The sequence below is a fragment of the Podarcis erhardii genome (assembly GCF_964252035.2).
Source record: "Podarcis erhardii genome assembly, chromosome: 8".
Classification (NCBI taxonomy): domain Eukaryota; kingdom Metazoa; phylum Chordata; class Lepidosauria; order Squamata; family Lacertidae; genus Podarcis; species Podarcis erhardii.
In genome coordinates this window covers 59772141-59785953 of record NC_138499.1, presented here as the reverse complement: position 1 = coordinate 59785953, position 13813 = coordinate 59772141, and the positions used below count along the sequence as shown (strand labels likewise).

The following is a 13813-nucleotide window of genomic DNA, read 5'->3' as shown; positions in this document are numbered from 1 at the left end:
ATGGCTTCCCCCAAAGAATCCTAGGAATTGTAGCTTGGTACCTCCTCCCCAGAATGCCAACATTTCCAAAGGATTTCCCCAGGAAGCAGGAACGTGTTATAAGCATATTTAAATCTGCAATGTAGATAAATGCCCAGGATTCCGAAACACTTTGTTTTCCTGCCAGATTCCATGCTTTCTTTGTTTTGCAAGCATTTTTGGAAATATAAGCGCCTCTCTTTTCAACAAAACTTACAGTGAACTAGGAGCATTTTATGTTTTAAAGAACTTGCGCAGGGAGAGTTTCCAGAGGATGTGGAAAATTGGTAAAGGTTGGAGGCTTTATTTCTGAGGGGAAAACAAAATCTTGTCAACACCTTCTTAAAAAAAAAAAGGTTCAAGAAACAATTAAAGCCTGTATGTGATGAAACAGGGAGAAACCAGCCAAGGCTGTTTGCTAATGTACTTGCTGGGGTTCTTCCTTTTGAGAGGCTTGAAAATGCTCCAGTCGATCCACACTTCCCGCTAGTCTTACTCCTCTCCCCCTGCCAGAACTGTGTGCAATCTGTTATGAACTAGCCTTGTACTGGACTTGCAACTCAATGGGACATAACAGATTGTGTATTTATTATGTTTAAATGAACATTATGTCAGGCATGGGTGGGTAGAGGCACTTAACCCTTCCTCTGCTAGCCGATTCTCCCTTTCCTGGCTCTGTTTCACCTGCTCACCTGCCAGAACTGGGCTCCCAGGTAAAGCCTGGGAGTATTAGCTAGGGTGAGTGAGATTCGCAGGGCAGAACTGGTGGGTGTAGGAAGGGTTATTGTGTGGCTTCGATTTATTTTTGTTGGGTTCTGCATTGGGGAAGTACGGCAGAAGAGCTAATAAAGTGAGAAGATGTATGGACAGTCCAGACTAATGAACTATGAGCCCATCACTGACATGTTGCAGAATACACCTGAAGAAAAAGGCCCACAGTCAGTCTAGAGGGGCCTGAGGAAAGAAAACAGGAGCACAGCTGCCCCTCACCCAAATACTGATAGCCCCTCAGGTATCAGTGGTTAGAAGCAGAATGCTCATTCCTCAACCCCGCCCCGTCCCCAAGAACCAAATTTCTCAGTTCAACTTTACCCGGACCCTGAGATCATCTTCTGAGACCCTTCTTCGTGGGCTTCCTCCTCGAGAACTATGGAGGGTGGTAACATAACGGGCCTTCTCTGCAGTGGCTCCCTGTCTGTGGAATGCTCTCCCTAAGGAAGTTTGCCTGCCTTCATTATACACCTTTAGGTGCCAGGCAAAAACGTTCCTTTTTAACCAGGCCTGTGGTTGATCTGGTTGACATCCTATGCCCTTTTAAAATGTGGCTCTTTTGGGGGGGGGTATTGGATTGTTGTTTTTATTTTGATTATATATACAGTATTGTAATTTTTATGCTGATCTTTTCTGTGAACTGCCCTGAGACCTCTGGGTATAGGGCGGTATATAATTCGAAGAAGAAGAAGAAGAAGAAGAAGAAGAAGAAGAAGAAGAAGAAGAAGAAGAAGAAGAAGAAGAAGAAGTTGTTGTTGGTGAGGTTTAAATCTGCCCTCCCTTGGAGTTAACATGAGCAAAGAGACCAGTTTGGCTCCCCCTCCAGAATATGTAGCTGTTCTTTCTTTACATAAGAGTTAACAGAGCTTCCTTCTTTTGACATGGCTGCCCTGTCCTTGCATTGCAGGTGTCAAAGATTTGGGAGGCAACAATGCAGTGAATGAACAAATACTCCATGCCCATAAATACATGGTCTCCGCCATCTGTTTTCTACAGGTGGGTCAATGTGATTCTGAGGTAAACATGTGAAAGGGGCTTGCATGTAAATGACAGTAGGATGGGCATCATGGGAATAAGGAAGAGCTATAGTGCACTTTCAGCTACATTCTGGGTCTTGAATGTTAACTGAAAGTGAGACGTACTGAGGAGGGGTAGCCAGACAGTGTATTCCATTCCCCAAAGGGTGTTTCCACCATACCTGCTTTGAGATCTTATATGCATTAAATCAGCTGGGTACAGGTGTAGGCAACTACTTTTAAATGACACCCTCCAATATCCCAAAGATTTCATCAGGACTTGTGGCCAGGAAGTATTCTTAAAATTTAACTGCACCTGTTTATTTGGCATCCAGGCAAAGCAGGTTACCAGCCTCTGGGCAAAATCACCAGCTTCTGTCTTTTTTATTTTTTTACTTTTTACTTTTTATATAACCACTGGCACGAACTTCTCCGCTGAGCTTGCTTTTGTGGTACTCCTGAATGGAAAGACAAATTAAGTTGAGTTTTTCTTCGTTCCTGCTTCTAATGTATTTTTCAGCCTTGTTATTTCTGGCTCATCATCCTTCCCCTTTCCGCACTTTGGGAGAGTTCAAAGTTTGCAGTCCATTGTCCCTCCCACTCTTGATGTCACAAAGAATTAAACCCAACACATGTTCTTTAGAATGCAAGGAAATGCTCTAGAAGCGATTGTAGGCTGTTGTCTGTCTGACAATGCTGAGTCTCACATCAGTGCCACAGAGACTATGAAATGCCACAGGAAGACCTAAAACAGGAGCTCAATTCCCACTTTGTTATGTTATATATAAGTGTTAAAATCTATGCAGTCTTTTCTCCAAGGAGTTCAAAGTCTAGAAACACATAAAGTAAACAATGAGCCCTCAAAGCAGAAAAGCATCACAACAGCGTTTAGATCCTATTTGCTGGCCTTGCACTTGCTTTGTTACTCTCTCTCTCTCTCTTTTCGGCAATATCAGTTGAACATCTAATCAGCTACTATTTTCTCTTCAAAACTCACCTGGGAACTCTTACGAGATGGCTTTTGGCTATGAACCTGGAAAGTCTTTGCATTTGCCTGTTAAAATGATTAGTGCTTAAATGAATGTGATCATCTACTGAATTAAAGCACCACCAAATCCCGCTCTCATTACATGATCTCATGCAGGCCTGGCTTCCAAAACATCCCCGGAGAGTTTTATAAAAATTGTTCATCCCATTGTTTAAAAGCAACCTCTGTTCGAGGGAGGAAATGTGGCTGACATTATCACTTAAAGGGGACTACCAGTGCCAAGACAATAAAAGTAAAGAGTATACTTCAATCATAATATTTTTTAAAGCTGTTTTGTAGCAAATGATGCACTGCTCCTTAAGTTTATTTATTTATTACATTTTTATCCCACCCTTCCTGCAATGAGCCCAGGGCAGCCTATGCTGCACGGTCAGCTATTTTATCCTCCTAACAACTCTTCTATGTGGTGTGTAGATATTACTGTTATAAGTTTTAGTCACCAGATGGAGCTAGACTTAGTTGTGTCTGGATAGAATCAGGAATTTCCTGTGTCTGTCCTGTTCTGGTTGGGGACTCTGAGATAATAAAGTTCTTGTCTCGTTTGCTGACTGGCATGTTCTTTAAGTCTTCCATGGCAAGTGTTTAGGATGAGAGATTGTGCCTGTCACTGGATCAGCCAGTGAGCTTCATAGTTGAGGGCACACTTGAACTCAGATATCACCAGTGCTAGTCAAACTGATCCACTGGTTCTTACATGCATTCGTATAATGCAGGCTTGAACCTGGGGAGATTCTGCAGAAGTGCAAAAAGCCACAAAATGACTGTGAGCTTATAGTGATCTCAGTTTCTAGCTGCTATGGTATTCAAAAATATGCATGAAAACATGTGTGCAGTGCCTGGTGATGTCTCACATCTGCTGCATTAGACTTGCAGAGGTGAGGACAGAACTACAGATTATGAGACAAACGTAAGGGTTCCCAACTCTGTGTTTGTCTTGCAGTGCTAATATTGTCAGGCAGCAGTAAGGATGTTTAACCCATTTCCCACTAAGGATTCCTGCCCCTGCATTTTCTACCTAGAGGCTGTTTCTAAGTTAGTTTTACCTATAAAGAAGGAAGGCCAAAGAATATAAGCAATTTAAGAGATGTGACAGTCCACAAGCAAAAACCTGCAAGCTGTGGTGTTGCTGATGCTAGTACGCAAAGTATTTTAATCTGTAATGGATTCGCAGCAAGCCCATTCAGAGCTCTTTCACTGCTGCAGCAGATCAGATCTATAAACTGCAGTGTAAATGGGTCCTGTGCAAACTGTGCAAACTTCAGTTCAACTGAAGGGAGCAAACGAATTTTGGTTTTTCACAATGGTCTTCTCAACAGAATTACCTGAACCCACTACAAATTTATTTGTGATAGATTTTGAGGACAGGTACATTTTCTCAAAGTCTCTATCTATCATGCCCCTCACCTGCAGGTTAATCTTTTATTATATATTCCCCTGGAGTTCCAGTTTAAGATGAAGGGCTTCCTGAGCATTTACACATTTTAAAAATTGATCTTCATGTTTAACTCCCATATTAATGGCTTACTTACCAGTTTTAGCTATTTCATCTACTGTGGAAGTTAATGCTGTAGTATTCTTCTCCAGAGATTTAAAAGCTTTACCAAACTTCTCTGTGAGCTCTGCTGTAAATGACTGAAAATGCTGCAACTCCATTTTCCTTATCAAGTGTTATAGGGGATTCTGCAAGAGACATAGATATGTTAGAACTACAAAACTGTCCCTTCTTGTTTGTGTCCAGTACCATTGTTGTTAGCAGATTTTGCAGCTTGTGTGAATTAGATTGGAAAAAATCACTTCCAGTTTATGGAGTTCAAAGGCATTATTCATGCAGGAACTATTTACAAGAAGAGTGGAGTGGAGATGAGGGAGCGAGAAAGAGAGAACATCTTAGCATGTTGAGAGAGAACAACAAAATGACTGAGCTTTTAAAAGTGGAGTTAACTTAGACAAAGAGGCTTATACACAAGTGATGGCTGTAATGCTAAACAAGCAGTGCCCTCAAGCAGTTTAAACACCTGCATTAACTAGAAGCTTAGGAAAAAGAAATGTATTTTCTTTCCTCCAACAGTTCTAACCTTGAAATAGCTCATTAACTGCCATCTCTTGTTTGATACGCATCCAGGAATCATTTCCCCTAACTCCTACCTTAAAAAACTTTGCATCCCTCACCACTTTTTCTAGTTCCAGACTTCTTATTTTCTGTCAGCATTGGAGCTCCCAGATCTCATGGCCATTTTGGATCCCAGCATAACCAGACATACACACATACACACCTGTGACAGTGGCCACTAGCCTGAATGGGATTAGTCAGATTCATGGTAGACAAAGCTACCAGTGATTATTAGATTATTAACCACGATAGTTAAATGTTCCTTCCACTATTAGAGGCAGTATGCTTCTGAATACCAGTTGCGGGGGGAAACAAGTAGCAGAAGGTTATTGTGTATGCGTCTTCCTTGTGGGTTTCCCATAGCTACCTAGTTGACCATTGTGAGAAACAGGATTCTGGACTAGATAGGTATCCAGCAGAGAAAGTCTTAGAATGTCAGGAAACTTTCTGCCTTCATTCCTACTTAACCATGGTCCTGGGTTGCACACATAGTTTTGTGCATATTTATATATGGATCAGGATCCAAAGGCCAATTATCAACAATACCAAAAACCAAGTGAAGGATGCCAGAGTGAGAACCAGATTGTGGTCTGAGAATCCTGAGGTGAGGTTTTGGGGTTGAACTCGAGTCTGCAAATTGATTTCACCTCCTCAGATGTAACATTTAGCTCCTAATGAGTGATAAATAACCTCACTGTGCTCTTGGGGGTTTCTTTTACTGTGCAATTGTACCACAGAGCCATCCTGTTACAGCACATTCACACATTCACAGAACAGGTGGTGGAAGACAGAACCTGAAAGTCTTGTGTAGTGATCCACAGAGTAAGGTGTTCTATCAACAGGACTGAACTGGGCTTTGATTATTTTCATTCTATTCCAGATGGTAAGAGAGGAAATTTTGGTTTCTGTAGTTTTTCAGAAACTTTGTGGGCGGGAGTTTATATTTATCTTTTTAAACAGACAAAACTGTGTTCAGTGTAATCTTTCCTTTTACTTTGTGCAGCGGTGGTTGCTAAATAATTCCTCATAGTTTCATTTGCTTTAACATAGTCCCATCAAACCTGGAAACAAAACTGAATAGTTTCCTCCCTTTTTATCACCACATAAATTACGTCGTTTCTCCCAGCAGTAGGTTCCTAGACATTTAACAGAGGATTATTTAAAAATAATAATTTAAAAATGGACAGTTGGCTCCCAAATGCTAGTGCAGGAAATATCACAGTATGTTGAGGTATTTCATTTGGTAAACATCCTTATTAGGAATGGCAGATGAGATCACAAATTTCCCCTGAATGGTCTGATTTCATGAAGCTCGTTGCAATTTGAACACAGAGATTAAAAATCCCAGGAGATCCATAGACCTTTGCTAAAGCTGCATAGAAAGGGGCAGCACATACCCTATGTCCAAAGTCAATAGGCTTTGAGTGTGGGAGTGGGGGAAAGACGAAATCCCCCAAACATGAATAGCAGAACCTGTTGTCAGTTAGAACAGTGGTGGCTGGTATCTATTGGGATGGACTGGTCAGGCAGAAAACAGGGAAGCCAATAGAGGATGGAGTCAGAGCCAATGAGAGGTAGAACCAATTCAATCTAGGCCACCCCTCCCCCCAGTCTTCCTCCTCCCTGCTGTGTTCTACAACGGCAACACTGAGGCTAAGGACAAGCCACCCAATCGACAGCTTGTAAGACAAGCAGGTAGAGCTACCTGATGGGAGACTAAAGTCAGTGGGGCAGGGCCCTCTTCTCCCTAATGGACCAGTCTATGCCAAGTTGGAGATATTTAAATATATCTTCTAACTAAAGCTGTCTTTTATTTTAAAAAGCAGTTGCTTAAAGTATATAACAAGATCTCTCATATCTTGCATATCTTGCAGGGAAAGGATAAGACACTTTTCTCTGGCCACCTGCAGATTCCCTGCAAGTTGGCTGGCTCCTGTGCCACTTTGCTGCAGTGGAAAGGCAATGACATTGGCTTAAAAGCCTCAGTTGGCTTCAAAAAAACAGGGCTAGTCCAAGACATCTTGCCTGAGGTGGATGAGCAAATCCCCTCTCACAATGTCAACCCAAGGCCAGTCGCGTTATTTTGGCATCTGAGGCAGCAAATCCCGTAAACTCCTCTCCTCTTCCCCGGCAGTGAAAATGTGATGCTAAATAGTTAAAGTAACTGACCATTTACTGACCTGTCATGACACTCAAAATTAGCAGCCTGAGGTGACCCCTCTCTTTGGCTACTGGTAGGGCTGGCTCTGCTAAACAACATGTAGTTGTTGCCTGAATTTATGCCTCTGAATTTATACCATGTATACAGAAAGAATGCACATTTTAAAATGTGTAATGCCATGGTTAGCGGAAACATTTACTTCAGGGCAGTACAGAAATGGAGGCTAACACTGACAATGAGGATATTAGAAGAGCTCAAAGCCTTGTGAAAGTACTTGCCAGCTCAGTTTTTGTACCATGTCAGTCTCCGTCATATCAGTTAACTGAATGCCAATGCCGTGCTTGTCTTTCTCGACTTGCTTGCCTTCCTGCCAGGCCACCACTGTTGTCACCACTGTCACTAATACTCCTCTCCTCTGACTGTGAAATAAAACAGTCTTCAAGCAGGTGTCCTAAGGTGGCTACAGTGCAAGCTCTTCTTGTCTCAGGCACCCAGCTGCAGCATGCTTTTAGTTCACAGCTGGAGGAGGAAGAGGAGAATGTGGCAGCAGCAGTTGTGATGGAACAGAAAACCAATGGGGGAGAGTATAAAGTAGGGCTGTCCATTTGCTCTGGACAAATCCCAAATTGGGCTGATCAGGGCAGCCCTGGATCAAGTCAGGTCCAACTGCGGTGATCTAGGGGTGTTGTAAGGGGAGGCAGTTGGGGGGCAAGGAGCGGGGAGTAAGAAAGAGATGCAGTTTAAAACCAGTTTAAAACTATGCAAGTCTCCCATTTGAGGTTGGTGATTAGGTTGGGTCCAAATTGTCCAGGTCAGATGAGGGCCAGATTAGGATCGCCAAATCGGAGGTGCCTTGCGCACAGCCCTATTAAAACAGCACTGTCTTCAATTTACTGGCATGCTAGTAAGAGCGGTCATAGCCTGTGTGCTGCACTATGAGAGTCTGTTTCATATTACACCTCTCTCGGGCCTAAGAGTGCAGTCTTGAGCCCATGGTCATATTTGTAAGTCTGTAGGATTTGAAAGTATATATGAGGCATGTTCAAGTGATGAAGTTCTTTCTATAACTGGACTAAAATTTCTAAGAAAAGCATTTTCTGGGTGGGGGTGGAAATTTTCTTGGTGTCTGTTGTTGAATTGGTGCTCTTCAAGAGGAGGAGGAGGAGGAGGAGGACGAGGAGGAGGAGGAGGAAGAGGAGGAGGAGGAGGAAGAAGAAGAAGAAGAAGAAAAAGAAGAAGAAAAAGAAGAAGAAGAAGAAGAAGAAGAAGAAGAAGAAGAAGAAGAAGAAGAAGAGTTGGAGTTTGGATTAGATATCCCGCTTTATCACTACCCGAAGGAGTCTCAAAGCGGCTAACATTCTCCTTTCCCTTCCTCCCCCACAACAAACACACTGTGAGGTGAGTGGGGCTGAGAAACTTCAGAGAAGTGTGACTAGCCCAAGGTCACCCAGCAGCTGCATGTGGAGGAGCGGGGACGCGAACCCGGTCCACCAGATTACAAGTCTACCGCTCTTAACCACGACACCACACTGCAAGTTACCCCCCAACCCACTTTTTGAAGCATCCACGCAACATGATTGGCATCTAAATGCCACCCCGTATTTTCTTCCCATTTAATCACAGTTTACCATTGGGGAAAGGTGGCTTGAAAAAGTAATGCACACCTGTTGCCAATGCCTGGTTTGCAGTATCTCAACAACCCATTGCAAATTAAACCCCCCTCTGGAAGTACCCCCAAAGTCTTATTGGAATTAATGGAATAAGCTAACCCTATACCCACTTTCCTATGGAAAGTAAGCCCTATGGAACTCAGTGGGTTTTCCTTCTGAGTAGATATGTAGAGAATTGCTCTGTTAATCCCATTGCTTTCCACTGCACTTACCGTATTTTTCGTCCCATAGGACGCTCCGTCCCATAGGACGCACCTACTTTTTTGGGGGGGAAATAAAGGGAAAAAATTTTTCCTTTATTTTCCCCACAAAACCAGGTCGGGGAACAGTGGGATGGCAGCGCTGCACCTCCCAACTGTCCTCCGAGCTTGTGGGCTGGCCAATGTCTGCCTGGCGCAAGGGGCGCTCTGCTTCAGGGTGCTCCACACGCCGGGTGGCAGGCTGCTATCCGCAGCGTGGGGAGCCCTGCGGGGAAGTCCTGCAGCGCTCCCCATGCTGCGGATGTCTGTCCGGCGTGCGGGGCGCTCTGGTTCAGGGCGCCCCGCCCGCCGGCGGCAGGCTGCGGACACCTGCGCGAAGCACGGGCGTCCTCCAGAGGGCGCCCCGTGCTCCGCGCTGCAGGCTGCCGCCCGCAAGCCTTGCACGCCGGGGGGAGTCCCCCCCGGTGCGCAAGGCTTGCCGACACCTGCGCGAAGCACGCGGCGTCCTCCAAAGGGCACCCCGTGCTCCGCGCTGCAGGCTGCCGCCCGCAAGCCTTGCGCGCCCTGGGGGAGATCTCCCGGGTGCGCAAGGCTTGGTGACACCTGTGCGAAGCACGGGGCGTCCTCCGGAGGGTGCCCCGTGCTCCCCGCTGCAGGCTGCCGCCCGCAAGCCTTGCGCGCCCGGGGGGGAGTTCCCCCGGGCGCGCAAGGCTTGCGGATAGCTTCCTGGAGCCTGGAGAGCGAGAGGTGTCGGTGTGCACGGACGCCTCTCGCTCTCCAGGCTTCAGCGAAAGCCTGCATTCGCCCCATAGGACGCACACACATTTCCCCTTCATTTTTGGAGGGGAAAAAGTGCGTCCTATAGGGCGAAAAATATGGTAGTTGTGTGACTAACTTTAGATGAATTGGAGCCAACATATGTTTCTCACAGAGAAAGTTTAAGAGTCATACAGCAAGACACATACGCTAAAAACTCTAGACCGAATCAATCTTTTTAAAAAACACACAATTTCCTCCCCTATGTAATGCAGAGATTTTAATCTCCTTTTCCTTAAGTAATGCAGAAGTTTTCCTACAAATATCATTGATTTTTTCTCACCAACATATGGGGTCCCAAAGTACATCTTTTAAAATAATGCCTAATGGGTCTCCAGATAAGTATCAACTTTTACCGGCTGTGGAAAGCTTTATGTAATTTTCTTAAAGATTACTGCATCTACGGATAGGCTGTCTGAGGAAGTGGAAAAGTCACCAAAGTCTGTTGTACATCCTGATGCGATGCAAGTTATCACACACCTCTTCCCTTTTTTATTTGGAGGCTTAACTGGAGGTGTCAGAAATGCTGCAGGTTTGCTTATGGCTTGTGTAAATTGGCCTCCAAGTTGCTGATGTGACTTGACTTGGCAACAAGGATACTGAAGGGGAAGTGAAGACGGGGGCAAGGAAATGCCTCTCTCCTCAGCAAAGACTTCTTTCTTCAAAAGGATACCAGACAGATATATATTTTTTTTTAATGAAAGGTAAAACTAGACAGCCAGATTAATTCAGAAAGAAAGGGTTGGGATTTTTTGTGTTTTTGTTTTTAAAAAAGCAAGTTGTCACCATTCTGGGACATATTTTTCTACTACATATTATAATTGCATCTCATTAATACACATCCTGTTGTCGTGAACATGCCAGATGCCAGGCATATGGACGATAGGTTGCGTTTCTTCCAGAATACTTTTATTTAGAAATTGTTGTTATCCAATGAGAAAAACATGAGTCTGCTTCTGAGAAATCTTGATAAGTCGTAAGAATTGAAGAGCACTATGGTTCGAGGGCTCTTGACCTCCTTTTCTCCTTTCCCTAATCTTTTTAAAGTACTTTTGCCATCCCATTTTCTGACTTTCCTCTGCATTTGTAGGGATTAGAAACATACACTAAACCACTAAAAGCTTTGCTGGTCAAGACTGTACAAGGGCAAAGCTAGCTATGATAGCACCAGACTCAGAAAAAAGGGGTGTGAGAAGTGGGTGTGCTCAATTTACCCTCTCAATACAAACCTAACCTCAGCAGTGTGTCATCCTAAGGTCACTTCTTCTTGGCTGAGATCTAGTTCACTTAGGGAGGATCATTTCTAGAACAAGATCCACTGGGATTTCTGATGAAGGTTGATGAAGGTATATTTTTATTGGGAGAGGTGCTCCAACAGATACAGGGTTTTCTAGGTCAATACCAGCACTCCGGACTTGGAAATATATAGGCAGCCAGGACTTCTGTGCTAGGCAGGATCAGTGTTATATGATCAGCTCACCTGTCAGTGATTAGGCAGCTGCAGTTTCCATTCTGCACTAGCTGCAGTTTCCAAACAGGCAGCCCTACATAAAGGACATGCAGTAATGCAATCCTGAGGGTACCAGACCATAGATTACTACAAACCAGGTTATCTTTGCCCATATAGGGTCGTAGTTGGGCCACCAGCCAGGCACTCCACACCACCGAGACCACATGAACCTCAAGTGACAGCAGCTGATCCAGGATGACCCCCCCAAACACTCTGGACCTGTTTTTCCAGAGGAAGTGTTACCCTATTTAGAGTAGGCTGCAAAGCCGGACAGGAGAGCCACCCACTAGCAGCATCTTAGTCTTGGTTTCTTTGCCCTCATGTAGTCCATGATCAGGTCCCAATTCAGCACATCCACCACTTCACTTGCAGGAGATGAAACAGAGCAACAGAACTGTGTGAACTGAAGTGTAGGATGCCAGGTACATGAGATGGTTGCAAATGCTAATTCTGTTTTAAGGGAAACCTGTCCTTTTTTCGAAAGGTAAAAGGATGGGTCCCCTATCTCTCTTTTTAAAATAATAATAATTTTTTTTTAGTTTTTTTAACATATCATTTTCAACCATTATTAAACATACTTTTATAGCTTATACATTTTTTTTACTTCCATCAATCACATCTGAAAATTTTCCAATCTTTTCACTTAATATACATTTCTTACTTTCACTATTACATTTAAATCTCATAACTAATGTCTCTTTTCTTTCTCTTCTTTGCAATATTTCATATATTTCTCCTTACAAAACGTCTTGTAATCCTACTAGCCTAATTTGTTGATTACAGTTGCTCTTCAGATAGTTCGTATATTTCTTCCAGTCTTCTGTAAATCTCTGGTCCCGCAGGTTTCGAATCCTTCCTGTCATTTTATCCAGTTCTGCGTAGTCTGTTAATTTTGTCTGCCATTCTTCTTTCGTCGGGATGGGTCCCCTCTCAATCAGAATCAGCAGCTGCAACCCTCTCAGGCACTCCATGTTGTTCTTGTTTTTAAGAGAACACACAAACATTTCCACACTGATTTATTTAAATGTATAAAGACTTAGCTTTTAAACACTGCAATCAACAGCTGTCAGGCACGTGGTAGGCATATTCCTCACCTGGCCATGCTTACAGGAAAGTCCAGCCTAGGGTGACATAGTGCTTTCAGAATGCATTATAGTCACCAGGGCAGGCTGCAGGATACAGACCACAAGAAAGTTAAGAAAGATAACTGATGGAACCCCCTCAGTCACCTTAGCACAAGAAAGCCTCTGAAATCCACCCATGAGTTTGTCACTGAAAATTTCCCTTCTCTTTGATAATCTCTCTCTCTCTCTCTCTCTCTCTCTCTCTCTCTCTCTCTCACACACACACACACACACACACACACACCAGGGACTGCAATACAATATAGCAAAGGGAAAAATCACTCCAAGGCCTGAGATAGCATATATATAATATGTGAACGTAGTGCAATCTAAAGTGGCATTGCTTCATACATTGGACTTAACTTGCAGCACACTTGCCAAAAAAAGGTTGGCAGTCACTGTAGGATAAGCACGGGAAAATGACTGAACCTGCTTTGGAGTTTGCTCCTCATGACAAAGAGCTATAAAATTGCAGATTGTTAAAACAACATCATTCTGAGTAGAACAGAGAAGCCAGGTAGCAATCATCTTGTGAAAGAGTAGTAGAATGAAGATAAATCGGGAAGAAAGACTGTCGCATTGTGAAGTGATGCATTCTTTGATTTATTCCCCCCCCCCCTTCTGCAAATGCAGAGTTCTAAATCAATTATAATGATTTGTGGGTTGTTGTTGTGTTTTTTTTAAAAAATCCAAAATAAAAGCATTGACTCCATTTTAAGCACCTGCACCATGGATCTCTGCCCAACTAATTTCCTTTCTGAAATATCAGCGTTTACTGCTTGTTCTTCTCAGCATGGTTAAGCTGTTGTTACAAAGGCAACATTTCCATGGCAGCAAAGAAAATGGCAATGCTCCTGGGGCAGAAAAGAAGAGCAAAGGGTCTTCTTTAGCCAGATGCATTTGAAAATGACTGGCCAATATCCATCTAATATAATATTATAGGAGTGTGCAACTGCTCTGTACTGGAGCCAGATGATGAGGTATATCAGGTTGTTTTACGCTTCCCCAAGTCCAACCATGATGTCAACAAAGCATCCTAAGTCACATCAGGTCTCCTACCAAGCCTCATGTCACTCTATTTTTCCATGCAATATATAACAGAGAATATATTTCTGCACAATATGAAGGTGAAGGGACCCCTGACCATTAGGTCCAGTCGTGGCCGACTCTGGGGTTGCAGTGCTCATCTTGCTTTATTGGCCAAGGGAGCCTGCGTACTGCTTCCAGGTCATGTGGCCAGCATGACTAAGCCGCTTCTGGCGAACCAGAGCAGCGCACGGAAACGCCGTTTACCTTCCCACCGAAGCAGTACCTATTTATCTACCTGCACTTTGATGTGCTTTCGAACTTCTAGGTGGGCAGGAGCAGG

The 13813-nt window shown here is 43.8% G+C and overlaps 1 long non-coding RNA gene across 1 annotated transcript; it reads right to left on the bottom strand.

Annotated features, from left to right (window-relative positions):
• Positions 1-257: 257 nt before the first annotated feature.
• On the bottom strand, positions 258-3313 carry LOC309347784. The gene is made up of 4 exons (XR_014159041.1): positions 3275-3313; positions 2803-2859; positions 2122-2263; positions 258-327 (listed from the first exon to the last, which is right to left on the bottom strand). It is a non-coding gene; the product is annotated as an uncharacterized lncRNA (long non-coding RNA).
• Positions 3314-13813: the final 10500 nt, after the last annotated feature.